General features: G+C 44.3%; 1 pseudogene; it reads right to left on the reverse strand.

Moving 5' to 3' along the window:
- Window positions 1-12586: 12586 nt before the first annotated feature.
- LOC129143337 (PRAME family member 10-like) lies at window positions 12587-15550 on the reverse strand (annotated as a pseudogene).
- Between the last annotated feature and the right edge of the window lie 1448 nt (window positions 15551-16998).

The following is a 16998-nucleotide window of genomic DNA, read 5'->3' on the forward strand; positions in this document are numbered from 1 at the left end:
AAAAAAAAAAAAAAAAAAGAAAAAAAGAAAAAGAAAAAGAAAAAAGAGAGAAAGAGAACTACATTTGATTCGTCTTCTTCCCAGTTAATCCTGATTGGATTTTTGGGTTTCTTCCAGATTTACTGATGGAATTAGATATTCATCCATCAAAGTGAAAGATTTAGGGTTAGGGTGAAAGTCCAGGACTCCTTCACTGATTCCCTCCACAAACATGGAGTTTTACTAATATGTGTCCTTCACAGTCCTGAGTGTGAGATAGGGAAGGGTTGAATCTCTTCCTGATATTAGACACAAAGAAAAAACTTGAAAGTATCTTTGTTGAGGGATCCTTGGCCACATCAAATTTATCAAAATATTTCAGAGTTAAAACAGTTTTCAAAGACAGAGATGACAGTCCCTAAGAAAACACAGTAGAAATCTTCATGTATCTAATGATCACCTGGGTGGTATCATCTAATATTTTTTGGTGTGGGTGAAGCTAAGTCTCACTTTGTCGCCCAGGCTGGAGTACAGCGGTGCCATCTCAGCTCACTGTAACCTCCACCTCTGAGATTCAAGCAATTCTCATGCTTCAGCCTTCCACGTAGCTGGGATTACAGGCATGCACCCCCACGGCAATGTCTCCATTTGGGTGAAAGAGGATGTGATTGGTTTAAAATTAAGGTCAAAGATCCTTTTTGATTGATTTTGTTTTTGTTTTTTGGACAGGGTCTCTCTCTTTTGCCCAGGCTGGAGTACAGCAGTGGTGTGAGCATGGCTCACTGCAGCCTCAATCTTCTGGGCTCAAGTGATTCTCCCACACCAGCCACCCAAATAGCTGGGACTACAGATGCATGTCACCATGCTCGGCTAATTAAAAAAAAAAGTAGAGGCCAAGCACCTGTGACTCACAGCTGTAATCCCAGCACTTTGGGAGGCCAAGGCAGGTGGATCACTTGAGGTCAGGTGTTCGAGACCAACCTGGTCAGCGTGGTGAAACCCCACCTCTACTAAAAATACAAAACTTAGCCAGGCATGGTTTCAGATGTCTGTGACACCAGCTTCTGAGAATGGAGACTGAGGCATGAGAATTGCTTGAACCCGGGAAGTAAAGGTTGCAGTGAGTTGAGATCGTGCCACTGCACTCCAGTCTGGGCAACACAGTGAGACTCCATCCCCACCCTCAAAAAAAAAAAAAAAACGTTGTGTAGAGGAGGGTTTTTGTCATGTTGCCCAGGTTGGTCTCAAACCCCTGGGCTGAAATGATCCTCCCACTTTGGCCTCCAAAAGTGTTGGGGTTAAAGGCATGAGTCACTGCTCCCTTCAAGAATTTTAAAATGGCATCAGCCAAAGCACAATCAACTTTTTTGAAATAAAGACAGAACTGCATTTAGAGGAAAAAATTCAAAGCTTCAAATTGTTCATATATATATAAAAAAAGGACAGGATATAGCTCTGTGCCATCGTAGGCTGCACTGTCACCATCCCAGACCGACTGACTCTAGGTCAGATGGGAGTGTCCTTACAGAAATTAGTGACTTACCAGATCTGGATGTAGTTTAGAAGGTGCTCAGACCTCAGGAAGAACCAGGCAGGAACTCCAGGCTTGAAGACCTTGGGTCTCTCCTGTGGGTCTTTAGAAGCTTTTATTGACCTTTCTAATCACAACTCCCACCCACACCCCTCCACGTATCCGCTGCTAGCTTCCAATCAGAAAATGATATCTGATTGCATTTGTCAAGCTCCACCCAGTTAATCCTGATTGGGTTTTTGGCTCTCCCCAGATTAATGGATTGAGTCAGATATCCATTCACATCACATATCTATATTCAGTTTGTGAAGCAAGAAATTGACAGTGTTAGGGATAGGGTAGAAGTCAAGAATACATTCATTCAAGGCCAGTCGAAGTGGCTCACACCTGTAATCCCAGCACTCTGGGAGGCAGAGGCAGGTGGATTATCTGAGGTCAGGAGTTTGAGACAAGCCTGGCCAACATGGTAAAACCTTACCTCTACTAAAATTACAAAAATTAGCCAGGTGCGGTGGTCTGCGCCTATAGTCCAAGCTACTAGGGAGGCTGAGGCAGGAGGATCGCTTGAACCCAGGAGGCAGAGGTTGCAGTGAGCTGACAATACACCACTGAACTCCAGCCTGGAAAATACGCTAGATTCAAAAAAAAAAAAAAAAAAAAAAAGAAAAAAAGAAAAAGAAAAAGAAAAAAGAGAGAAAGAGAACTACATTTGATTCGTCTTCTTCCCAGTTAATCCTGATTGGATTTTTGGGTTTCTTCCAGATTTACTGATGGAATTAGATATTCATCCATCAAAGTGAAAGATTTAGGGTTAGGGTGAAAGTCCAGGACTCCTTCACTGATTCCCTCCACAAACATGGAGTTTTACTAATATGTGTCCTTCACAGTCCTGAGTGTGAGATAGGGAAGGGTTGAATCTCTTCCTGATATTAGACACAAAGAAAAAACTTGAAAGTATCTTTGTTGAGGGATCCTTGGCCACGTCAAATTTATCAAAATATTTCAGAGTTAAAACAGTTTTCAAAGACAGAGATGACAGTCCCTAAGAAAACACAGTAGAAATCTTCATGTATCTAATGATCACCTGGGTGGTATCATCTAATATTTTTTGGTGTGGGTGAAGCTAAGTCTCACTTTGTCGCCCAGGCTGGAGTACAGCGGTGCCATCTCAGCTCACTGTAACCTCCACCTCTGAGATTCAAGCAATTCTCATGCTTCAGCCTTCCACGTAGCTGGGATTACAGGCATGCACCCCCATGGCAATGTCTCCATTTGGGTGAAAGAGGATGTGATTGGTTTAAAATTAAGGTCAAAGATCCTTTTTGATTGATTTTGTTTTTGTTTTTTGGACAGGGTCTCTCTCTTTTGCCCAGGCTGGAGTACAGCAGTGGTGTGAGCATGGCTCACTGCAGCCTCAATCTTCTGGGCTCAAGTGATTCTCCCACACCAGCCACCCAAATAGCTGGGACTACAGATGCATGTCACCATGCTCGGCTAATTAAAAAAAAAAGTAGAGGCCAAGCACCTGTGACTCACAGCTGTAATCCCAGCACTTTGGGAGGCCAAGGCAGGTGGATCACTTGAGGTCAGGTGTTCGAGACCAACCTGGTCAGCGTGGTGAAACCCCACCTCTACTAAAAATACAAAACTTAGCCAGGCATGGTTTCAGATGTCTGTGACACCAGCTTCTGAGAATGGAGACTGAGGCATGAGAATTGCTTGAACCCGGGAAGTAAAGGTTGCAGTGAGTTGAGATCGTGCCACTGCACTCCAGTCTGGGCAACACAGTGAGACTCCATCCCCACCCTCAAAAAAAAAAAAAAAACGTTGTGTAGAGGAGGGTTTTTGTCATGTTGCCCACGTTGGTCTCAAACCCCTGGGCTGAAATGATCCTCCCACTTTGGCCTCCAAAAGTGTTGGGGTTAAAGGCATGAGTCACTGCTCCCTTCAAGAATTTTAAAATGGCATCAGCCAAAGCACAATCAACTTTTTTGAAATAAAGACAGAACTGCATTTAGAGGAAAACATTCAAAGCTTCAAATTGTTCATATATATATAAAAAAAGGACAGGATATAGCTCTGTGCCATCGTTGGCTGCACTGTCACCATCCCAGACCGACTGACTCTAGGTCAGATGGGAGTGTCCTTACAGAAATTAGTCACTTACCAGATCTGGATGTAGTTTAGAAGGTGCTCAGACCTCAGGAAGAACCAGGCAGGAACTCCAGGCTTGAAGACTTTGGGTCTCTCCTGTGGGTCTTTAGAAGCTTTTATTGACCTTTCTAATCACAACTCCCACCCACGCCCCTCCACGTATCCGCTGCTAGCTTCCAATCAGAAAATGATATCTGATTGCATTTGTCAAGCTCCACCCAGTTAATCCTGATTGGGTTTTTGGCTCTCCCCAGATTAATGGATTGAGTCAGATATCCATTCACATCACATATCTATATTCAGTTTGTGAAGCAAGAAATTGACAGTGTTAGGGATAGGGTAGAAGTCAAGAATACATTCATTCAAGGCCAGTCGAAGTGGCTCACACCTGTAATCCCAGCACTCTGGGAGGCAGAGGCAGGTGGATTATCTGAGGTCAGGAGTTTGAGACAAGCCTGGCCAACATGGTAAAACCTTACCTCTACTAAAATTACAAAAATTAGCCAGGTGCGGTGGTCTGCGCCTATAGTCCAAGCTACTAGGGAGGCTGAGGCAGGAGGATCGCTTGAACCCAGGAGGCAGAGGTTGCAGTGAGCTGACAATACACCACTGAACTGCAGCCTGGAAAATACGCTAGATTCAAAAAAAAAAAAAAAAAAAAAGAAAAAAAGAAAAAGAAGAAGAAAAAAGAGAGAAAGAGAACTACATTTGATTCGTCTTCTTCCCAGTTAATCCTGATTGGATTTTTGGGTTTCTTCCAGATTTACTGATGGAATTAGATATTCATCCATCAAAGTGAAAGATTTAGGGTTAGGGTGAAAGTCCAGGACTCCTTCACTGATTCCCTCCACAAACATGGAGTTTTACTAATATGTGTCCTTCACAGTCCTGAGTGTGAGATAGGGAAGGGTTGAATCTCTTCCTGATATTAGACAGAAAGAAAAAACTTGAAAGTATCTTTGTTGAGGGATCCTTGGCCACGTCAAATTTATCAAAATATTTCAGAGTTAAAACAGTTTTCAAAGACAGAGATGACAGTCCCTAAGAAAACACAGTAGAAATCTTCATGTATCTAATGATCACCTGGGTGGTATCATCTAATATTTTTTGGTGTGGGTGAAGCTAAGTCTCACTTTGTCGCCCAGGCTGGAGTACAGCGGTGCCATCTCAGCTCACTGTAACCTCCACCTCTGAGATTCAAGCAATTCTCATGCTTCAGCCTTCCACGTAGCTGGGATTACAGGCATGCACCCCCACAGCCATGTCTCCATTTGGGTGAAAGAGGATGTGATTGGTTTAAAATTAAAGTCAAAGATCCTTTTTGATTGATTTTGTTTTTGTTTTTTGGACAGGGTCTCTCTCTTTTGCCCAGGCTGGAGTACAGCAGTGGTGTGAGCATGGCTCACTGCAGCCTCAATCTTCTGGGCTCAAGTGATTCTCCCACACCAGCCACCCAAATAGCTGGGACTACAGATGCATGTCACCATGCTTGGCTAATTAAAAAAAAAGTAGAGGCCAAGCACCAGTGACTCACAGCTGTAATCCCAGCACTTTGGGAGGCCAAGGCAGGTGGATCACTTGAGGTCAGGTGTTTGAGACCAACCTGGTCAGCGTGGTGAAACCCCACCTCTACTGAAAATACAAAACTTAGCCAGGCATGGTTTCAGATGTCTGTGACACCAGCTTCTGAGAATGGAGACTGAGGCATGAGAATTGCTTGAACCCGGGAAGTAAAGGTTGCAGTGAGTTGAGATCGTGCCACTGCACTCCAGTCTGGGCAACACAGTGAGACTCCATCCCCACCCTCAAAAAAAAAAAAAACGTTGTGTAGAGGAGGGTTTTTGTCATGTTGCCCAGGTTGGTCTCAAACCCCTGGGCTGAAATGATCCTCCCACTTTGGCCTCCAAAAGTGTTGGGGTTAAAGGCATGAGTCACTGCTCCCTTCAAGAATTTTAAAATGGCATCAGCCAAAGCACAATCAACTTTTTTGAAAAAAGACAGAACTGCATTTAGAGGAAAACATTCAAAGCTTCAAATTGTTCATATATATATAAAAAAAAGGACAGGATATAGCTCTGTGCCATCGTTGGCTGCACTGTCACCATCCCAGACCGACTGACTCTAGGTCAGATGGGAGTGTCCTTACAGAAATTAGTGACTTACCAGATCTGGATGTAGTTTAGAAGGTGCTCAGACCTCAGGAAGAACCAGGCAGGAACTCCAGGCTTGAAGACTTTGGGTCTCTCCTGTGGGTCTTTAGAAGCTTTTATTGACCTTTCTAATCACAAGTCCCACCCACACCCCTCCACGTATCCGCTGCTAGCTTCCAATCAAAAAGCAATATCTGATTGCATTTGTGAAGCTCCACCCAGTTAATCCTGATTGGGTGTTTGGCTCTCCCCAGATTAATGGATTGAGTCAGATATCCATTCATATCACATATCTATATTCAGTTCGTGAAGCAAGAAATTGACAGTGTTAGGGATAGGGTAGAAGTCAAGAATACATTCATTCAAGGGTGGGCGAGGTGGCTCATACCTGTAATTCCAGCACTTCGGAAGGACAAGGCGAGTAAATCACCTGATGTCAGGGGTTCAAGAGGAGCCAGGTCAAAAAGGTGAAACCCCGTCTCTACAAAAATACAAAAATTAGCTGGGCATGATGGCAGGCGCCTGAAACCCAGCTACTTGGGAGGCTGAGGCAGGAGAATTGCTTGAACCCAGGAGGCAATGGTTGCAGTGAGCCAGAATTGTGCCACTGCACTCCAGTCTGGGTGACAGAGGGACATTCTGTCAAAATATAAAAAAATCTTTCATTCATGAACTCCACAAACACTGATGGTATTTTACTAATATGTGAACTTCATAGTCTTGAGTGTGAGGCAGGGAAGGATTTGATCTGTTTACGACATTAGACAGAAAAATAAAATCTGAAAGTAGTGTTGTTAGGAGATCCTTGGCCACATCAAAATATAAAAATGCTTTATACTTTAAAAAGCTTTCTAAAAACAGAGGAGTCATCCCTACGAAATCAGAATGAAAATCTCAATGTATTGAATGGTCTTCGGGATTTTGTATAACCTAAGGTAGCAGATTACATGCTCGTTCTGGTGGAGGAGAGGTGCCACTGAGGGCGTGAGTGGTCTCAGGGCTTAGGTTAAGGCTTCTTTGGAAGAAATTGAAACCACATCGATACACTTTATAAATTTAATCAGTGAAGAAGGGAGGGAGAGAAACAAAAATAACCAAGCTTGCAACACATTCAGCATTCATCAGGACGTCTTCTTGCTCTCTGACCTGGTTCCTCATGGTTGCTGGCAACCTACTGTTCCAAAATCATATAGACCTTAGATTACAGTTCCCCTTAACTTCCCTGCAGACAACGATTCAAGCATTGCAAAACATTAACTTTTTCATCTGAGATATTCTTTCAGGTTCTGCATGTCAGTGAAACTACTGATGCCAGCTGATCTGAAGGGCCCTGCAAGGCACCAACTCACCAAAGAATGCAGTTTCTACATCCTGTTGACTTCTTCCCTCTTACCGCTACCCCAACTTTCCGGCCCCTTGCTATCCAGCATCCACTGGAAACCCTCAGTACTCCTTGGGGAGATGAATTTGAGGATCTCCTCCTAGCTTCTCATTCAGCCACCTTGTGATCATTAAACTCTCTGCTGCAAACCCTGCAGTCTCAGAATATTGCTAAGCTACTGTGCAGCAGGCATAGGAACCTGATGGTTCTGTAATAAAGTCATGTGAAAATTACAAATGGGAAGTGAGGGTGGAGCTGGTCAGGGTTGAGCTGGGTTTTTAATGGGAACCTGGGAGTGAACCAAGACTTGCTGAACATGTTGGGGGTTATTGAGTGGGTGTAAGAGGAATCTATCTAACATTGCACTGATGCCCTTTTGGTTTTAATCCTTATGACCAAGTATGAGTCTTTCAAAACAATTTGTATAATCCTCCTTATTTTTCCTTTCAAAACCTTCAACTTCCTTTATCTCCCCAAATAATCTCACATCTATTCCCATTTCTTTGCTTACTTCATAATAAACATTGTTTTTTTTACAGAGTCTTCTTCTCTGTTAAGTAGACCATATATGTTGTTGCCACACAAGATTCGCAACCTGGTTCTATGGACAGAAAGGGTCAAAAGGATCCCATTCCTCAACAGCTGGGGTTGATGTAAAGGTCATGGTTTTTCTTTGTCATATCTGCACCTGCATATTGCCAGTGAAAACTTGCAGGTCACATTGGGCAGGCTTCCAAATTCACCACCTGTGGAAGGTCTTTTGCTTGGCTTACATCCTGTCCCTGAGTAAAGAGTCTGATCGTGACTTCATGAGTGCTTCAAACTCTACAAGTATTGATGAAGGCTTCCACCCACTGACAGTGAGAAGGCACTGATTTGATGCTGATCATGAAGTTTTGCTGGTTGTCTTGCAAGGAATATGTTTTATTCTTTTATCTTGTCATCTAAAGCCAATGATTGTAACCTCTGTATTGTCCCTTCCAATGGAAAAAACGAAAACAAAAACTCAACTCTATTTGAGCCTTGTCAGGTCAATAAAACAAAAGAAAATTTAAAAAAATAATTGATAGGAGGAGTCCCATTCCCAGCCCGGGCAATAGAGTGAGACTCCATCTCAAAAGGAAAAAAAAAAGGCCGGGCACGGTGGTGGCTCACACCTGTAATCCCAGCACTTCAGGAGGCCAAGGCAGGTAGATCACGATGCCAAAAAATTGAGACCATCCTAGCCAACATGGTGAAACCCTGTCTCTGCTAAAAATACAAAAATTAGCTGAGCATGTTGGCACCCACCCATAATCCTAGCTACTCAAGAGACTGAGGCAGGAGAGTCGCTTGAACTCAGGAGGAGGAGATTGCAGTCAGCCAAGATTTCACCACTGCACTCCAACTTGGTGACAGAGCAAGACTCCGTCTGAAAACGAACAAACACAAACGAACAAACAAACAAAGAAAAAATCTGGAAAAATAAATTCTGAAAGAATTTCCATCTCTATGAATTCATCTTCAGAACTGATAGCATTTCCTGCTTGGCATTTTTTGCCTACATTTTTGGCATAAGATCTATCAACAAAAAGTATGAACCCAGGTTTGTGTAATGGAATATCTTAAACATCAATAGGAGGAGTCAATAGTTCTGATGCCACACACACAGGTATGGTCTTCTCCATCATCAGGAAATGGTAACCAAGTGGTAGAGTTTTCCAGAGTGTAGCATTTGAAATGGAGATTTGAAGGTGACAAGGAAAGGATTTTGTAAGACATTAGTGTACAAGTTGAGCAATGTTGGTTCCTGTCACAATATTTTTATTGATTTATTTAATTTATTCATTTATTTTTTGAGATGGAGTCTCGCTCCGTCACCAGGCTGGAATGCAGTGGCACGATCTCAGCTCACTTTGACCTCTGCCTCCCCGGTTCAAGCAATTTTCCTGCCTCAGCCTCCTAAATAGCCGGGACTACAGGTGCATGCCACTACACCTGGCTAATTTTTTGTATTTTTAGTAAAGATGGGGTTTCACCATGTTAACTAGGATGGACTCAATCTCCTGACTTCGTGGTCTGCCCGCCTCGGCCTCCCAAAGTGCTGGGATTACAGGCCTCAGCCACCATGCCTGGTCGGTTCACATCAAAATTTAAGAGGTATTCAATTGCATATGAAACTTGTAGGCAAAGTTTATTTCTTTTTTCTTTAAAGCATTAATTAATTTATTCATTCATAACGTATTTATTTATTAATTTTTTTTTGAGATGGAGTTTCACTCTTGTTTTCCAGGCTGGAGTGCAATGGTGCGATCTCGGCTCACTGCAACCTCTGCCTCCCAGTTCAAGTGATTCTCCTGCCTCAGTCTCCCAGTTAGCTGGAATTACAGGCACAGGCCACCACACACAGCTAGTTTTTGTATTTTTAGTAGAGAGAGAGTTTCACCATGTTGCCCAGGCTGGTCTGGAACTCCTGACTACAGGTGATGCACCCACCTCGGCCTCTGAAAGTGCTGAGATTACAGGCATGAACCACCGTGCCCGGCCTACACTCATCACTTTTAATACTTTCTACATCACATGAAGAAGAAGAGCAGAAACACTTGAGTACTTCATGAAGGTCAAGGTTGGCATGAGTTTGGATTCCAATATGATCAATTTCTGCTTTTAGGGAAACAAGCAGTTCAGGTTAAGGAAGGTCAGGAAACTCTAGGGTTTTCTCTCCCTCCAAAGAAAGCTTTACGCATCACCTTAACAGAGAAAGCAAATCTCATCCCCATGTTGTCACTTAATAAAAAGCCACACTTTCCTAAAAATGGTCCAAATGTCATTTGGACTGCTTCAAACACAGGGATTTTCTGAACTTCATGTGAAACCCCTCCTCAGAAATATTTTCCTTTCTCCAAGGGATTTGCTGATATATTGGCTGTAAACTGGATATGGCAGCCCTGGTTTCCACCAATACTGTACCTAAGTCTGCAATGATCTTAATCTCAGCTTCTCCATTTTTATTTAAAGCTATTATAGAAAACAATTTACCAGAGAGTTATTTTAAATTCCATCAATATGGAGGCATCAGAAATGTCCTCTAGCCAGATGTGGTGGCTCATGCCTGTAATCCCAGCACTTTGGGAGGCTGAGGTGGGGGAATAACCTGAGGTTGGGAGTTGGAGACCAGCCTAACCAACATGGAGAAACCCTGTCTCTACTAAAAATACAAAATTAGCCAGCTGTGGTGGTGCATGAATGTAATCCCAGCTACTTGGGAGGCTGAGGCAGGAGAATCACTTGAACTCGGGAGGTGGAGGCTGCAGTGAGCTGAGATCCCACCATTGCACTCCAGCCTGGGCAACAATAGTGAAACTCTACCTTAAAAAAAAAAAAAAAGGCAGAAAAGTAAAGAAAAACAAAAAAGAAATGTCCTCTAATGTGAACAACCTCTGGGACAAAAGCCTTCTGTCCAATAGACACCTGGTGCATAGGTGGACAATTTTCATTCCAATGGCCTGTTTCAAAGGTGGCAGGCAACTCTAGCAGGGTTTCTGTGTTTACACCAAACTGGATTTGAGTTTTAATAGTAAGGGGAGCTCCCCCATAAAAAACCAACAGAAAATAATGGATGCTATGAAGAATATGGAGAAATGAGAACCCTGGTACAACATTGGTAGTTATGTAAATTAGTACAGCTACTATGGAAAGCAGTATGGAGTTTCCTCCAAAAAATAAAAATAGGATTACCATATAAACCATAAATCCCACTGCTGGATATATATCCAGAAAAAAAAAAGAAATATATCCAGGAGATATCTACACTACCATGTTGGTCAGGCTGGTCTCGAACTCCTGACCTCAAGTAATCCACCTGCCTCAGCCTCCCAAAATTCTGGGATTACCGGCATGAGCCACTGCACTCAGCCTGCACTCTCCTATTTATTGCAGCACTATCTACAATAGCCAAAATTTGGAATCAACATACGTGTCCATCAACAGATGAATGGATCAAGAAAATGTGGTAAACATACACAACAGAATATCATTGAGCCGTAAACATGAAGGAAATCCAGTTATCTGCGACAACATGGATGGAACTGGAGGGCGTTATGTTGGGTGAAGTAAGCCAGATACAGAAAGACAAACATGGCATGTTCGCACTCACATTTGGGAATTAAAAACCACGAAACTTAAAAATAGTAAAATGACGGTTATCAGAAGCTAGGAAGGGTACTGGGAAATAGAGAATAAGAAGGGGATGGTTAATGGGAACAAAAACAGAGACAGGAATAAGATCTGGGGTTTAGTAGCACAATAGGGCAACTCATGTTGACAATAGTTCGTAGTAAATTTCTACATAATTAAAACAATGGAATTGGAACGTTGCTAGCAGAAAGAAATGATAAATTCTTGAGATGGTGGATATCCCAGTTACCATGATTTGAATATTACGCATTTTATGCTTGTATCAGAATATCAGGCCAGGTGCAGTGGCTCATGTCTACAATCCAAGCACTTTGGGAGGCTGAGGCAAGTGCTTTTCCTGAGGTCAGGGGTTGGAGACCAGACTGGCCAACATGGTGAAACCACCTTTCTACTGAAAATACAAAAATTAGCCAGGTGTGGTGGTGGTTCCTTGTAGTCCCAGCTACTCGGGAGGCTGAGGCAGGAGAGTTGCTTGAACCCAGGAGGCTGATTTCTAGAGACTTCTGATACATAAATGTCTAAAACAGGTTGATCAATCGTGGAAGACACCAGAAAGTTTCCATTCAGGTTCCATTTATTTTTGACATTTTTAAATAACCATCCTTGCGGTGGTAACTCCTGCATCAGTCTACAACTTCAGGCTCCATTTCTGAGTCTAGAACACAGGTCCCTGAAGGCCTCATTGCTTCCAAGTCAGCATTTTTAACCCAGTCCTGCCCCCGGCTGAGTCACCTTTGTTTTTCCACTCACGGTGAGCAGGTGCCTGAAACACACAGCTGTGTGCTTCCTTTAAGAAACGGCTGACCGGCCCCGGCTGCACACACTTGTAAACCTGGAACTGTGGAAGCCCAAGGCGGTCAGATCACTTGAGGTCAGGAGTTAGAGGCCAGCCTCCGCCAACATTGTGAAACCCTGTCTCTACTAAAAATACAAAAATTAGCCGGGCTTGGGGCCCACACCCATGACACCAGTTACTTGGGAGGCTGAGGCAGGAGAATGACTTGAACCCAGGAGGTAAAGCTTGCCATGAGCTGAGATTGTGCCACTACACTTCATCCTGGGGGACAGAGTGAGACTCTGTCTCAAAAATAAAATAAAATAAAATAAAAATATAAACAATTAAATTAAATTCAAATAAAAAATGCACCCATGTACAAGATTTTAGTTCCCAAGTGTCCGGAAGAAAGCTTATCCATCCCACTAACCAGGCCTTCCCTAGGAGCAAAGATGGAACTCCAGTTTCTCAGATGGCCATGAGCCACAGGAAGGGCAGTGGGTGGGACCAAAGAAGATCCTCCTGTTCTGCCTGACTTCCCTGAGTGTACGCGTCAGCTCAGCCCGAATTGGGGTGAGGATCTCCCAATTGGCATGACCCCTGTTGTCAAGATACTCCAGAGGCGCAGGATACATGTCCAGGCCTAACTTGCTCAGCCTGCCTGTGTGACGCAGCAGATCTTTCAGAGCATTCGTGGATGTCTGATTTCCATGAAAGTAGAAGGTGGTGAGCTGGGAACAGTGGCTCAGGGCAGGCAGGAGGACCCTGAGTTGGGGGGCCTGGATCCGACAGTTCTCTGAGACGAGGGTCTTCAGAGTAGCAGCAACTTTCTCCAGCAGAACTCCAAGGGGCTCAAGATTGGTGGTCCCCGTCAGGATATGAATCAGACACAGCTCCTTTAGCTGACTGAGGCTTGGGCACTGAGACAGACACTCCATGTCCCGATCAGTTAGGTAAGCATCACTGAATATAAAGGCCCCCAAGGGGTTCTTGAGGTACCTGGGGAGAGCAAGAAGTTAGTTATGGGCGATGGTGCCAGTTAGAGGAGGGGGGTGGGAAATCATCTCAATGGTAAACTTGAAGTGGGCATTGAGTAATTCTGCACCTTACTACCACACAGGTGTTATAGTAACTGCAACGGGGAAGCCTGTTTCACCCAAACACAAGTTTGTTCCCATCACCAGATGATGGTCTGCATGCAAGGTGCTGCCTGATGAAGACTCAGATCATTCAGGGGCAGCTCTATTTTAGGCTCCGTCCTTTCAGCCTCGCTTGTGTGATTGGTACCACTCTCACACCTACTCCCTCACCCTCCATCCCAGAAGCATGCACTTCCCATATCAATTACCTTTCCTGGAGTTCAAAACAACCTTTCACAGACAGGGAATTACAGACAGGATCATTGGTGTTTATTAAGCTGCTGAGGACGGAGCTTCTACTGTGAAATGCACAGGTTTCATGCACTTTCCCTTCTTCTTTTTCTTTTCTTTTCTTTTCTTTTTTTTTTTTGACACAGAGTCTCACACTGTAACTTAGGCTGGAGTGCAGTGGCACAATCTCAGCTCACTGCAGCCTTCACTTCCCTTGCCTCAGCCTCCCAAGTAGCTGGGATTACAGGTGCCTGTCACCATGCTCAGCTAAATTTTGTATTTTTAATAGAGATAGGGATTCACTGTGTTGGCCAGGGTGGTCTGAAACTCCTGACCTCGTGATCTGCCTGCCTCAGCCTTCCAAAGTCCTGAGATTACAGACGTGAGTCATCGCACCAGACTGCACTTTCCCTTCTTTCATACCCTCCTGTTTATGAAGAATACGTTTTCATCATATTAACTTTATACACACTTCCTAAGGAGGAATTCACAAATGCACCTTCACTAGATCTGAACCCCCAACTAACTAGCTCCCTATACATCTCTCTCTGTAGCATCTACCCCAGGCCATCCCTCTGCCCTTATTTGAGTGGTCTTGTGATACCAACTTCAGGATATAGAACACTGAACAGCTTAATGAGTTGACATTCTAGCATCCCATTCCCTGTGACATCCCCAGTGGATGGCACACAGTAGATGCCCACTAACGTTTACTGTGAAAAAGAACAAAACTATGTGTTATGGTCTGCAGAGAAAGCCCACCATCGTTTCCTACCTGAGCAGGTGCTCCAGGTGCTCTTTGATATTACTGACCTTTCTTATATAATGCATCTGGGGCTAGGACAGGCAGAGGAATGGACAATCCAAGTCAGGAATGAACTGCCATTGGCCGCTCACGTATAACTCAGGCTCATAACCGAAGGCTAAAAAGTTTGCGAAGATTGCTCATCTGGCTTAGGTAAGGGGCAAACTTTCCTGTTTTATTGAGAGAGCACTTTTTCCAGACTTCCAACTCCTGGATACTGTCTGGGTATGTCTTTTCCAATAGATTTCTGAAACTTGAAGTTGGCATTGAGTAATTCTGCACCTTACTACAACACAGGTGCACTAGGCCTCTTCTGTAGTGGATCCACCTTCAGAGGTAGCTCAGGCATTCATCCTGTGTACTTTCCTCTAGGCAGAGGTCTATGAACACCTTCAAGGGCTGGCACTCTCCCATCCTTGGACAGTCCTCCACTGTCTTCCTCTTACTCATGGCTTCTGGGGAGCAGGGGAGGACCCTGGCTCCAGACCATATGGTCCAGAAATTCTCATCAACATCCCTCAAATCCAGCACTTGAAGTTTCCACCTCCTGTGCGTAACATAAGGGAAAAGCTCAGAATGTAGGCAAGGACCGACCCTTGACCTGAACTTTCACTCCACATCCAGGACATGAGTCAGCTGCTCCTGTCCCAGTGCTCCTCCTTCTGTCTTTTCTCCATCCCGTTCCCCCTTGGATTCTGCGTGGTACCCACTTCTAGTACCTTTACCTTCCACTGGGAGGAAGCAGGTTCCTGTTTCCTCAGTGGACTCTGTATGGTGAGCATTCCTTTTCCGGAGGATCTGGGCAATGGCCAAGGCCTCTCATGGGCACCATCAGAAGCCTCTGAGCCACCCTAGCTCCCACACACTGCCACTCCTCCTGAGCCAGCTGTCCCTTCCCTGGATGCCTGGACCCTTCCCACCAGGCCACCTGAGTCACCTCAACTGGGGCAAACCTTCTGGGACACTAGTGTATCAAGTCCCTTCAGCACAGCTCGCAAGGTCTCCAGATGAGGTGTCTTCATCAGGGATCCCAGAGGGAGGTGAAGGGAGGGCCAGGCCTGCACCATCAGCTTCAGGGCCTCACAACATCTCATGCTGATGGCCTCCATGAACATCAGAGGGGAGACCTCCCTGGGCAGCTAGTCCAGGGTGAAGATGGTCAAGAACTGGTTCCTCAGCAGGCTCTGCCCTGCCAGCTCCAGGAGTCTGGATGGGGCCTGGAGGCTCATTCTGACAAATCTGAAAGGAAAAACTCTACAGCACAATCCAGCAAAAAGGCAAGTTCCTCAGGCCGATCCCCTGCAACCCCCAATTCTCCCAGGGACCAAGTCATTTCTCTAGCATGTGTGAAAGAGCCCTCAGTTTACTCCAGTTCCTTTCTGCAATAAGTGGCCACAGAGACATAGTTCTACCCTTCTGGTACCATGAAGAATGTGTCCCAACTTCTAAAGAGCAGGCAAGATCCCTCCTAGTCCATGAATTATTAGCCACTGATCCACTAAACTCATAGCACTGGCAAATGTTACCGAGGATCTCTGAAGCTCAGATCTCATACCCAGCTACTCTTTTATTTTTTGACTTTTTGTAAAGACAGTGGGTTTCACTATGTTGTCCAGGCTGGTCTTGAACTCCTAGACTCAAACAATCCACCCACTTTGGCCTCCCACAGTGCTGGGATTGCAGGCATGAGCCTCTGCCTGGTCTCATTATTGAAAATTTCAGTGAGAAGCTTTGAAAGCTATGTGACAGTGTTATGCATCATTGGCAAGACACAGATGTTTCCAATACACACCTCTCACACATATTCAAAATGAACCACTTTGGCTGTGTGCAGTGACTCACACCTGTAATCCCAGCACTCTGGGAGGCAGAGGCAGGTGGATTATCTGAGGTCAGGAGTTTGAGACCAGCCTGGCCAACATGGTAAAACCCTACCTCTACCAAAATTAGAAAAATTAGCCAGGTGCGGTGGTCTGTGCCTATAGTTGAAGCTACTAGGGAGGCTGAGGTGGGAGGATCGCTTGAACTCAGGAGGCAGAGGTTACAGTGAGCTGACAATACACCGCTGCACTCCAGCCTGTGAAATAGGCTAGATTCAAAAAAAAAAAAAAAAAAAGAAAAGAAAAGAAAAGAAAAGAAAAGAAAAGAGAGAGAGAGGGAGAACTACATTTGATTCGACTTCTTAAACTCTACACAGTTAATCCTGATTGGATTTTTGGCTTTCTTCCAGATTAACTGATTGAATTAGATATTCATCCATGAAAGTGAAAGATTTAGGGATAGGGTGAAAGTCCAGGAGTCATTCACTGATTCCCTCCACAAACATGGAGGTTTACTAATATGTGTCCTTCATAGTCCTGAGTGTGAGATAGGGAAGAGTTGAATCTCTTCCTGATATTAGACAGAAAGAAAGCAAACTTGAAAGTATCTTTGTTGAGGGATCCTTGGCCACATCAAATTTATCAAAATATTTCAGAGTTAAAACAGTTTTCAAAGACGGAGTTGACAGTCCCCAAGAAAACACAATAGAAATCTTCATGTATCCAATGATCACCTGGGTGGTATAATCTAATTTTTTTTGGTGTGGGTGAAGCTGAGTGTCACTTTGTCGCCCAGGCTGGAGTGCAGCAGCTCCATCTCAGCTCACTGTAACTTCCGCCTCTGAGATTCAAGCAAT

This window comes from Pan troglodytes, chromosome 1 (assembly GCF_028858775.2).
Source record: "Pan troglodytes isolate AG18354 chromosome 1, NHGRI_mPanTro3-v2.0_pri, whole genome shotgun sequence".
Classification (NCBI taxonomy): domain Eukaryota; kingdom Metazoa; phylum Chordata; class Mammalia; order Primates; family Hominidae; genus Pan; species Pan troglodytes.